The sequence below is a fragment of the Musa acuminata genome, chromosome BXJ3-6 (assembly GCF_036884655.1).
Source record: "Musa acuminata AAA Group cultivar baxijiao chromosome BXJ3-6, Cavendish_Baxijiao_AAA, whole genome shotgun sequence".
Lineage (NCBI taxonomy): Eukaryota > Viridiplantae > Streptophyta > Magnoliopsida > Zingiberales > Musaceae > Musa > Musa acuminata.
This window is the reverse complement of record NC_088354.1, coordinates 27,079,148-27,092,426: the sequence shown is the minus strand read 5'-3', so window position 1 is coordinate 27,092,426 and position 13,279 is coordinate 27,079,148.

Below are 13,279 nucleotides of genomic sequence, written 5' to 3'. Positions count from 1 at the left end.
TCCTTCCAGCATAAAGGTGGCAAGAAAAACCTTTCGATCATCAGGGTAATTTAAGGCATCAAATATTTTCTCTATCTACATCATCCATCGTTCTGCCACCATTGGATCAGACCCACCACTAAAACTGGGAGGAATAATCTTCTTAAACTGTTTCATTCCCAACCCCGTCTGGTTTGATGTTCCTGTTCCATCATTTCTTCCTTGTAGGACAGGTTGTTGTTGTTGTTGCATCACTTGTGCCATAGTCTCCAAAGTCCGCATGATACCACTCAATTGATCAGCAGTAGATGCAACAGGAGAACCAGATGATCTCGTCATCCTTGCTTCCTAAAACATCAAAAGAACATTTTTTTTTATCAATCTCTAAATGATAGTCAATAAACCTAAAAAAAAAAAAAATATTCTTAGTGATTCTCAAATCATGCTCTGATACCACCTCTGTCACGCCCCTCAAAATATCGATAATATTTAAAATTTTCATCACAACTAATCCAGGATCCAAACACACATTTGAGGTCACTAAGAAAACATTCAGATCAAAAATTTCACCTCTATAGTCTACAAATTCATAACCCTGTGCAGCTCATAAACATCCCACACATCACTCGATAATTCAAACAAACTGAACTTAACTCATCAAAATAATAACCACAACATAATTTCACAAGTGGGGAAGTCTATGCAGTCACCAAACCAACGATTACCATAAGTTCCTATCATTACATGAATTTAACTTAACATTCCAAAATCCTAAACATGAGGGATCCTTTAACTTACACAAAATCCACAGGTTTAGATTCATCGTCAACATTTCATTAGATGCAGAGTGGCTTATACAACAAATACATATATGCTAACACAGATCTGCCCAAAATCTTCTAACTTTCCACTGCCTCAGCCCAATCTTAACATTTAAGCAAGCGATACGCTATCCTGAAAAATTTATCAACAAACGGGGTGAGCATATAGAGCTCAGCAAGTGACTAACATATCCATATCAAAATAGGACAATTTCCAAAGAGATAAAGTTTCATAATACGAGGCAGAATATACGAATTCGTAGACATAATATCATTAGGTGCAGAATCACAATTGTCCATTCAATCATACATATTTGGTTCATAACATACGGGGCATAGAGTAATTGGAGCATATCAGAAACGAATGAAATGTTTTGGAGCATAACAATAACAAATGAAACTTTTCAGAGCATATCAATAACAAATACCGTACAGAAGCTCAAACGTGTCTTTGACGTTGCAATCATATCATTCTTATCCAAAGCATGTACCGAAACATATAACCAAAGCTCTGGATATCATATCAAACATACAGAAGGTGTAGTGGGATCTCAAACAGAATTGTGATTCATCGATTTCTGAATGACCACCAGACATAAGTCTCCCACGTCTGCGAGCTCCATCCACCCACGTCTAGGTGAAGTCAGAGGGGGCCGGCAGAGCATCGTAGGCTCTAAGCACATACCCTTTACCATTTCTGGCAAAGGTCCAGACAATCCCACAAACACCAGAGTACAAGAAGGTAGTTTTAACAATAAGTAGCATATATCAGAAGCACACGCGGAACAACAAAACGTACATGTGCCTTTTCGAGACAATACGATGCAAGGAACAAATCTCTCACAAATGTATTCAGATTTGGAATGAATGAAAGCAAGAGTATATAGGGATTCCAAGAAATCATATTTAGCTCAATTCAAATAAGAAGGTGAGATGAATTCAATATCCAAAGGAATGGAACAGAATACGCGAAATCGACTAAAGCTCGATTTCTGATAGAATTCAAGTGGCACATCGAACAAATACTTCAGAATATCAATTATGCTCCAATACCCATAATAAAGCTACTGTTGACAGATCTGTCAATCTGTTTTCTGATGAAATAAGTTTCATACGAATCAAGGTTTCCAACAAGGAGTTACCATGGATTTAGTGACCAAAGGTCAAAGACTGAATCACTGTTTTGCAGAATTTATAGGGTGGAATCAACGGATAGCAGAATAGGCCTTTGAATTCCAAATTTTTCAATCTATATAGCAAAAGAAATATTTTCAAGTCTAGTTTCAAATAAAATCAGTTTGGTAAAAATCAGAATTTCCAACAGGGAGTTATAGGCATTTTAGTATCGAAAGGTCAAAAATCTTAATCCCTATTTTGCAGCGTCCATAGGCTCATTTGAAACAGACGTTTGGGTAAGTATTTGGTGTTCAAAATCTTCAAAATTTGTGTCAAAAGAAAGATATAAGAGTCTAATTTCAAAAAACCTTGGTCCTGCTCAAATCTGCATTTCGTACTAAAAATTATAGCTAGAACCGTATATAGGGGTCAGTTTACCGAAAAAATTTCAGAATCCATGGTTCTATGTCCAAGGTGAGACATATCAGTTTCAAAATAGAAATCCTTCAATTTATTTTGAATCAACATAAAAACAGAGACTAATTTTCTGTAGGATGGGGTTAGAATACTTGCCTTTAGGAATTTTGACCCCCAATTGAGAAGATTGAGTTAGAAACCTCAAAGCCCCAATTTTTCTTCTTCTTCTTCCTCTTTTCTTTTCTCTTCTTCTTTCTTTCTTTCTCTGTTCTTCCACACCGCAGCTGCCTTCTCTGGTTCCTTAAGAACGAAAGTAGAGAGGCTTAAGCGGTGAGATTTGTCATTTTGTATATTTTACAGTTTAGTCCTTGTTTTTATCATATTCACGATTAGGTCCTTAGGGTTTACCAGATCTCCCAAATCTTAAAAATAAGTTACCTCTGATTCATACTCTATTTCTTTTATCAATTTAAAATATATGCTTACATTATCACCAGAAATTTTTACGAAAATCCGGAAATGAGGGGTGTTACAGACTCGACCAACCATGATGCTCGGTTAAGTCAACACCTTCGTTACAAGATGAGTCTGATTTGATGATATACCCTCGAGGGACTCGACCAAGCATACCATGCCCTTAGGTCACCGATGACATCTCTATGTCGTAAGCAAGATAGCGAATCGCGATATAGGTGAGTCTCGAGGGACTCAACCAACTCAACCTACACCGGGAATCGATTCCTACTCATAACGATGGAAGGCCACTTGGGTCAATCTAATTGCCTCACGTTTACCGACTTAATATTATCGAGAGATGTTTCTATGATTTCGTCTCCTAATATGACATGTCACACATATACATATTTAATATATATCTACATCGCATGCAAATATACATACATATCTAGTATGTGTATAAGCAATCACACCAGATGATCATAGACCACAACCTAATATGATTAGGCCCGAGCCAGTAGGCCTAATTACTCACATCAAGATCTATGTGTGCAACGGTGCATCTCCATGCCCTGTGATCATCCATCTCGTCCTCGTCGGTTCCGTCGACATTTTGATGCATCTTGATGCATCGCGATCGTCCGTCTCGTGGGTCCCGCTATCGCATCCACGCTCCCGCTGCGCCTCCTCATGTGATTACAACTTAATCATAGGCACGCAGGCTCGACAATAAACGAGAAATATAATGGAGGCTCGTAGACCTCAATAATAATAATCACAAGTACAAACATCACACGGTTCATGATCATCCGTCCACACATCATACATCACATGTATAAACAATCATCATCATGTAGGACTACTAGACAATAATAAAAATAATAATCAACTAAACCTTTTAATTAATTAATATTTTCTGAAATCAGGGACATGTAGGGAATTTCTCAATTCCTAAGGGTATTTTCATAATTTAGATAAAAGACAGAAACTAGAATTTCTCAAATTCATAGGGGCAAAACTATCTTTTTGCCCAAAACCCTAATTCCCTCTTACTGCTGCCACCGCCGCCACCCTACTGGCCACGACCTGTGCGGCGGGGCGAGGGCGCTGCCCTCGCCTGCAGGCGGCATGCCCGCTGGCGGCGCTACCGCTACAGGTGGGCGCCCCCGCAGGCGCCGCCGCCTCCGCGAGCGGTTCTGCTGGTGGGGCAATGCCCGCAGGTAGTGTTGTCCCGCCGGGCGGCCACCCCTGTGGGGGGGGTTTCGCCCGCGGGAGCAGCGGCGACAGGCGCCGCTGCCTTACGGCGTCTCACCCCGCGGCTAGAGGCGCCCGATCTGCCCGCAGGCTGCCAGCCCAACCGGACGCAAGCTTGCTGCAAGCAGGCCGCCAGCCGGCTGTTGCAGACGCAGCCCCTGTGCTGTCCGCCTTCGGCTGCGCTGCACGCACGTAGATCGAGGGCAGCAACTGTTGCTGCCCTTCCTTGTTTTTCCGTCAACGATTTTGACGTCAAAATTCTTCCTAAACACAACACACGCAATTCAAAACCAATCATTCGCACGAACAACCTAGCTCTGATACCACTGTTGGGAAATCTTAGGGGCGACATCATATGCGCAGCGGAAGAACAAGAAAACAAAATCCCCGATTCCCAAAAAGATGTTCGTCGTCGTGCGAAGATTGGTGCGTAAAGTCCGCGAAACTTAAAACTGCGTATAGAGTAGATTGTGTTACATAGGGAGATCGTATATCCCTGTTTCCTTGCAGATCCTTTGGAGAGGGTGAAGGAGGTCAAGCGTCCTCCTCTCTAGCGGTGATCCACACAGCAGTGTTGCGATGACGCTGCTCAAAACTCCAGGCCTGCTCTGAGGTGGAGAGGGAGAGGAGAATAGGAAAGGCAAGCAAAAGGCTCTAGCCTATGAGGCTCTGAATCCCTCCTATTTATAAAGGTCCCCTGTCAAACCCTAATGGTTCCTCCCCTAGTGGGTATTGGATCTGCTTCCAATAAGACAAGGGCTCCGTCGGATATCTCATATCCGAACCTCTACTCATCGCAATGTTTACCATATGTGTGTGACCCTCTAGGCCCAATATCGAGCTGACCATGAGTTATACCTGTCCGAACTCCTTCTAACTTAGTGAATTATTATCTCTGTAATAATTCACTCGACTTATCGACTACGGACGTACTAGGCCACTACGCCGTAGTCCCCAGACGATACAAGGGAATCCAATCCATTGGACCTGTCTGTCCTCAGTTACCGTGTACCTATAGTCCCTCATCCATCTAATATCCCAGAGACCGTATATTGAGCATGGTGCTGTCAGACCCATACGGTTTCTACTCGAGTCTCGCTCTAATCGGATTCTCCTGGAGAACTCTTTCTCTCTCAACCCGAATGACCCTGGCCAGGGATTTGTCTGAGCAAGAACACATGGGATATTCCTCTCATGACGCCGAGAGTGGATGATCCTCTATCGACACTCAATAGCCCTCGTAAGGTCGACTACCACTCCCAATGACCAGTTGTACTAGATCTGGGACAGCCAAACCTATAAGTCTGGTATCAAAGAGTGGAGCACTCATACAGGACATCCTTGGTGTCTCAAGTCTAAGGACCAGATATACCACTAGGATTATGGAATCACTGTCTAACAATAAGGCATCATCAACCATCCAGCATTCCATAAGCGGATAAATCAGTGAACTCATTCTCCAATGAGCACCTGTACTGTATCCCTAGTGTCCCTACACGAGCAACTATGAGACCAGCTGCATCCATCATATGGACGGGTATACAGCACACCAGTCTGTCCGGTCATCACGATGTCCCTCTCGAGTAACCTATGACCGGGATTATTTAGGATATGTGTTTAAAGGTGAATCGATCTCATTATCGTGATCTCATCACGATCCAATTCCCATTGCACAAATCCAAGGACATCACAATATATATATATGCACATATGCAATAGTTATAAAGTGATATACGCCAAAATATAATAAGCAAAAAGATTCTGTATCAAGTCACACGTGCCATCACTCACGTGATTGGCTTGCTGGGCACCTATGACTAGCACTGACCTCAGGTCAATTTTAGAGAATACTTGTGCACCCTGTAGTTGATCAAACAAGTCGTCACTTTAGAGAATACTCGTTTTTTGATGATCACTTGATTCAACTGTCTATAATCAATACAAAGCCTCAATGTTCCATCCATCTTTTTAACTAACACCGGAGCACCCAATAATGAAATATTAAGCCAATTAAAATCCTTATTTAATAGTCCTTGTAGTTGTTTTTCTAATTCCACTTACTCAAATGATGTCATTCTGTAGAGAGGCTTAGATATTGGAATTGTCCCAAAGACCAAATCAAAAGCAAAGTCATGTTTTGGAGGTAATTCAGGCAAATCATCTTGGGATACATTAGGCAAGGAGATAAATCATGTCCAATACTTTCAAAATAAAAGATGGGCTGATCTAATATGCAAAAAGTGATCATTAGTTATATAACAATCCATACTGGTATGATAAAAAGATAGCCAATCCATACCAAGTATAATATCAAAACTTCAAATCTCTAGGAGAACTAAATCAGCAAAAAGTTCAAGTTCTCCAATAAAATCAGACAAGAGGACCAGATTCAAGTTCATTATCAAAGAATCTCCCATGATCGTATTTACATATATCACATAATACAGTGGTCTAGGTTGAATACCCAAGTGATAGGCAACATGTTACGAATCAAATCATAAAAAGAACCCATGGTCAAACAAATATTTGTATTCTTTCATAAACATGCATAATACCTTCGATCACTAATTCAGAAGTTTTAGAATCATATTCAGTGATAGCATACACTCTGACATGGGCTGATGATTTATGCGGCAGTGACTCTTTTTTTCTTGTTCAAGGGGCAATCTTTTATTTTATGATCCAACTTTCCACAAGCAAAATAGACTCCAGTCACCCGAAAACACATACTTGTTTCATAATTTAACTTGCAATTCATACGTGATTGAGTCTTTTGTGGTGACTTCCCATTTCAAATCCAAATGTCTTGACCCTCTTGTTATTACTTTCTGATTCATTTCCAATTATATTTTTATTGGTAAACTTGTCCTTATCATTCTTGCCATTGATCTCCAAAATTCTTTTCATTGTTGCCATTAATGATCGGTCTCTACTTCCAATATAAGGTAGCAAAAGAAATCTTTTGATCATCAGAACAATTTTGTATATCAAATATCTTCTCCATTTCCATCATCCATTTTTCTGCCACCAATAGATTAGGTGCACCATGCTTCTACTGCGCCACTCTGATTCAATATCCCCAATTACCCCTTTCATCCCACTTAATTAATAAAAAACAAATGAAATAGGAGGACTAAATGTCCTCGTCATCCTAGATTCCCAAAATGCATCAAAGAAAATTTTCACCGATCACTATAGTTCACTAGACCTCAATATATTTTGCACGTCAACATATAAAATATTTCAGTGATCCTCAAACCATGCTCTGATACCACCTCTGTCACGCCCCTCAAAATATCCATGATATTTAAAATTCAAGAAAATAAATCAATCCAGGATCCAAACTAACATTTGAGGTCACTAAGAAAATATTCAAGTCAAAATTTCACCTCTATAATCCTCAAATTCATAAACCCTGTGCAGTTTATAAACATACAATACATCGCTCGATAATTCATAAAATCTGAACTCATCATCAAAATAATAACCACAACATAAATTCACAAGTGGGGAAGTCTACGCAGTCACAAAACCAACGTTTACCATAAGTTCATATCATTACACGAATTAAACTTAACATTCCAGAATTCTAAACATGAGAGATCCTTTAAACTTATACAAAATCCACAAGTTTAGATTCATCGTCAACATTTCATTAGATGCAGCATGTGCTTATACAACAAAAACATATTTACTAATAAAGATCTGCCCAAAATCTTTTAGCTTTCCACTGCCTCAGCCCAATCTTAACATTTAAGCAAGCGACAAGCTATCCTAAAAAAATTATACAACAACGGGGTGAGCATATAAAGCTCAGCAAGTGACTAACATATCCATGTCAAAAGAGGATAATTTTCAAAGAGATAAAGTTTTAAAATGCAAGGCAGAATATAAGAATTCATAGACATAATATCATTAGGTGCAGAATTACGATTGTCATTTTAATTATACATATTTTGTTCATAACAGATGGGGCATAGAGTAATTGGAGCATATCAGTAACGAATGAAACATTTTGGAGCATATCAATGACAAATGAAACATATCGGAGCTTATCAATGGCATATGAAATGTTCCGGAGCATATCAACAACGTATGGAACATTTCGAAGCATATCAACAATGAATGAAACCTTTCGGAGCATATAAATAACAAATGAAATGTTTCGGAGCCTATCAGTTGCGTATGAAATGTTCCGGAGCATATCAACGGTGTATGGAATATTTCGGAGCATATCAATAACAAATGAAACATATCGGAGCTTATCAATGGCATATGAAATGTTCCGGAGCATATCAACGGCATATGGAACATTTCGAAGCATATCAATAATGAATGAAATATTTCGGAGCATATAAATAACAAATGAAATGTTTCGGAGCCTATCAGTGTCGTATGAAATGTTCCGGAGTATATAAACGGTGTATGGAACATTTTAGAGCATATTAATAACAAATACCAAACAGAAGCTCAAACGTCGTCTTTGACGTTGCATTTATATCATTCTTATACAAAGCATGTACATAAACACATAACCAAAGCTCTGGATATCATATCAAACATACAAAGGGAGTAGTGGGACCATAGACAGATTGTGATTCATCCATTTCTGAATGACCACCAGACAGAAGTCTCCCACGTTTGGGAGCTCCATCAACCCACGTCTAGGTGAAGTCAGAGGGGGCCGGCAGAGCATCGCAGGCTCTATGCATAACTCCCTTTACCATTTCTAGTAAAGGTTCACATTATCCCACAACACCAGAGTACAAAAGGTAGTATGAATAATAAATAGCATATATCGGAAGCACACGCGGAACAACAAACTGTACATGTGCCTTTACGAGTCAATACGATGCAAGCAACAATCTCTCACAAATATATTCAGATTTGGAATGAAATGAAAGCAAGAGTATACACGGATTCCAAGCAATCATATATAGCTCAATTCAAATAAGAAGGTTAGATGAATTCAATATCCAAAGGAATGAAACTAGAATAGGCACATATCGAAAGCAAATGCGGAATAATGGGATATACATGTGCCTACATGTGTCAATGCGATATAGCTTAAACGTTACACAAAATGTTTCAAGAATATAAATAATTTATAGACAAGAGCAAACTAGAATTCAAGCACTAACATAAGTCTCAATTGAGTGAAGGGGACTGAATGGAATCTATTTCCAAACGAACGAAACAGAAGATGCGAAATCGATCAAAGCTCGATTTCTGACAGAATTCGAGAGGCACATTGGATAAATACTTCAGATTGTCAATTATGCTCCAATACCCTCAAGAAGGCTATTGTCGAAATATATATCAATCTATTTTCTGCTGAAACAAGTTTCGTACAAATCATGGTTTCCAACAAGGAGTTACCTTTGATTTGGTAACACAAGGTCAAAAACAAAATCACTGTTTTGCAGAATTCATAGGGTCGGATTCAACAGATAATAGGGTAGGCATTTGAATTCTAAATTTTTCAATCAATATGTCAAAAGAAAGGTCTATAAGTCTAGTTTCGAACAAAGTCAGTTTGGTATAAATCAGAATTTCCAACAGGGACTTATAGGTATTTTAGTATCGAAAGGTCAAAAATTTTGATCCCTGTTCTGCAGCATCTATAGGCTCATTTGAAACAGACGTTTGGGTAAGTATTCGGTGTCCAAAATCTAAAAAATCAGTGTCAAAAGAAAGATATAAGAGTTTAATTTTAAATGAGCTAGGTCCTGCCTAAATCCACATTTGGTGCTAAAAATTATAGCTAAAACAGTGTATAGGGGTCAGTTTACCAAAAAAATTTCAGATCCTTGGTTTTATGTCCAAAGAGAGAAATATCAGGTTCTAAGCATAAATTATTCAGAATCAATATAGGAACAGAGACTAATACTTCTGTAGAATGGGGTTAGAATACTTGCCTTTGAGAATTATGACCCTAAATGAGAATATTTGAGCAAGAAACCTCAAAGCCCCAAATTTTTTTTCTTCTTCTTCTTCCCCCTTTTTCTTCTCTTCTTCTTTCTTTCTTTCTCCTATTCTTCCACACAGCTGCCTTCTCTGGTTCCTTATGAACGAAGGCAGAGAGGCTTAAACGGTGGGATTTGTAATTTTATGTATTTTACAGTTTAGTCCTTATATTATTATATTTATGATTAGGTCCTCAGATTTTTTTTTTTTTGAATAAATCTCCCAAATCTTATGAATAAGTTCTCAGATTCGTACTTTGGCTCTTTTATCAAATTTAAAATAGATACTTACATTACAACTAGAAACTTATACGAAAATTCAGAAATGAGGGATGTTACATTGGGACTCTTGACAAGAAAGTTCAAAAAATTCATTAAAATGAATAAATTTAAAAATGATACTAAAAATAAAATCAAACCAAAGAAAGAACAAGTAATATGCTACGAATGCAAGAAGCAATGACATTTCAAAAGTGAATGTCCCTAAGCAAAGAAGAAGAGAACTCTTAAAGTAACATGAGACGACTCAAGTGCATCCGAAGAAGAGGAGCCAACCAACACAGAGAAAGTTGCTCACTACGCACTAATGACTATCAGAGATGAGGTAATTAGTTCATTAGACATAAATTTATCTTTCGATGAGCTTTTAATGAATTGTTTGATGAATGTAGAACTTTGAGTAAAAAGTATAACTCTTTGAAAAAGGAGCATGCCATTTTAAATATTAAATTTGAAAAACTTAAGCATGATAATCATTCTTTGCCTTCAAGTACTAAGTGTGAACACTTAGAAGCACTTAAAAAGGAAAACTTGCTACTCAAAGAAATCTTAGAAACATTTGAGGTTGGTAGTAAGTCCTTGAACATGATCCTTACTAATAAGGGTCATGTTCATAGAAGAGACAGAATCGGATTTGTGAGTAGCTCTCACCAAAATCCAACTACCTTTGTTAAAGGCCCTACCTTACATGTATCACCCCACACCAAATGCAACTTTTGTTGTAAACTTGGACATGTTGCCTATAAATGTCCACTAAAGAAATATAGTCCACACAAATTGATTTGAGCTCATAAAAGAACAGTAAAGAGCTCTATGCAAAATGATAAGTTAAGTATATCGATTTTTGAAGTACCCAAGGTTAAATGGCTACTTAAAAATCACTCTCTTTTGTAGAAATATTTAACATCATAATTAGGAGCAAGAGATGGTACCTTGATAGTGGATGCTCAAGGCACATGACCGGAGATCCATCTTAATTCTTTAAGCTCACTAGCCTAGACGAAGTGTATGTCACCTTTAGAGATAATAACAAGGGTAAAATCATTGGCAAAAGAACCATAGGTAACAAATCTAACTTTTTTATTGAAGATATGTTGTTGGTTGATGGCTTAAAGCATAATCTTTTGAGTATTAGTCAATTGTGTGATAAAGGATACGTTATTAGATTTGAATCCAATACTTGCATTATTGAAAAACCACACAAAAATACATCTATGATTGCCCTAAAATAAAATAATGTATACACTATCAATATTGATATCTTTGTAATGAAATGTGTTTTTTGGTATTGAATGATGATGCTTGGCTTTGACATAGGAGATTAGGTCATGCTAGCATGAAACTAATCTCTCAAATCTCATCTAAAGAACTTGTAAGAGGTATTCCTCACATTAAGTTTGTTAAAGATAATATGTGTGATGCATGTTAATTAGGAGAACAAATAAAAGATAATTTCAAACTAAAGAATCAAATAAGCACCTATAGACCATTGTAATTGAACCATATGGATTTGTTTGGACTAATTGATACATCAAGCCTAGGAGGTAGCAAATACACATTTGTAATTGTGGACGACTATAGTAGATATACATTATGTATATTATATATCTTATACATTATGTATATTATACATTATGTATATTATATATGTTAAATATATGTTAAGTATGTTAAATATATGTTAAGTTCTTCTAAATATATGTTAAGTTCTTCCTCTTCCTTGGCGAGAGCGCACACGCGTTCTGTTCGATCTATTTCTTTATTTCTCCATGAATCGTATGCTTGTTACAATAGCGACAAAATTTTCTCAATTCTAATCGACCAGGCGTATTATGTCGATTCTTTTGAGTAATATATCTAGAAATACCTGGCGATTCTTTATTGACATCATTTCGGGCACAACTGGTACATTCCAAAATAACTATGACTCTGACATCTTTACCCTTGGCCATGAACCTCCTTTGAATTTTGGATCGGACACATGGACATACTTCTTGACACACAAAAGTGATTACTTTAGGTATTTTTTAAAGTTTTGTAAACTTGTTCAAAATGAAAAAGGCTTTATGATTTCATCAATTCAGAGTGATTATAGTGTCAAATTTCAAAACCGTAATTTCAAAATTTTTTGTGAATCTAATGGATATAACAATAATTTCTCTACTCCAAGAAATCCTCAACAAAATGGAGTAGTAGAAAGAAAAAATAGAAATTAATAAGAAATGACAAGAACCATATTGAACAAACATAGCCTACCCAAATATTTTTGGGCCGAAGCCGTTAATACGACATGCTATATTATGAATAGGGTTCTAGTAAGACCATTACTTTCCAAAACTCATGAATTGTGTAACAACAAAAAACCCAACATTTCATATTTTAAAGTTTTCGGTTGTAAATGTTTTATCCTGAATGAAAAAGATGTCTTAGGAAAGTTTGATGTAAAATCCGATCAAGGGATTTTTCTTGGCTATTCTTCTAGTTCTAAAGCCTTTCATATTTTTAACAAAATAATTTTGGTTATAGAAGAATCTATTCATGTTATCTTTAATGAAGTTTTCAAATTAAAAAAAAAGAGTTTGTTAATGATCTTAATTTTGATGCTTTGAATTGAAATGAACCTTCTTCTTCAACTAGCAACTTGGATGCATCTTCTTCCGAAACATTCTTAGCCAAGGAATGAAAATACATAGATTCTCATCCTATGGAGCTAATCATAGGAGACACATCAAAAGGGTTTCAAACTCTTTTTTTTTTTTAAATTTTATGCCAACATCACTTTTCTTTCTCAAATTGAACCTAAATGCATTGATGAGGCCATAAAAGATGATTTATGGGTTATCGCAATGCAAGAAGAGTTGAACCAATTTGAGAGAAATGAGGTGTGGAAGCTTGTTCCAAGGCCAAATGACCATTTAGTTATTGGTACTAAATGGGTCTTTAGAAATAAGCAAGATGAATTTGGTATCATGGTTAGAAACAAGGCTAGAT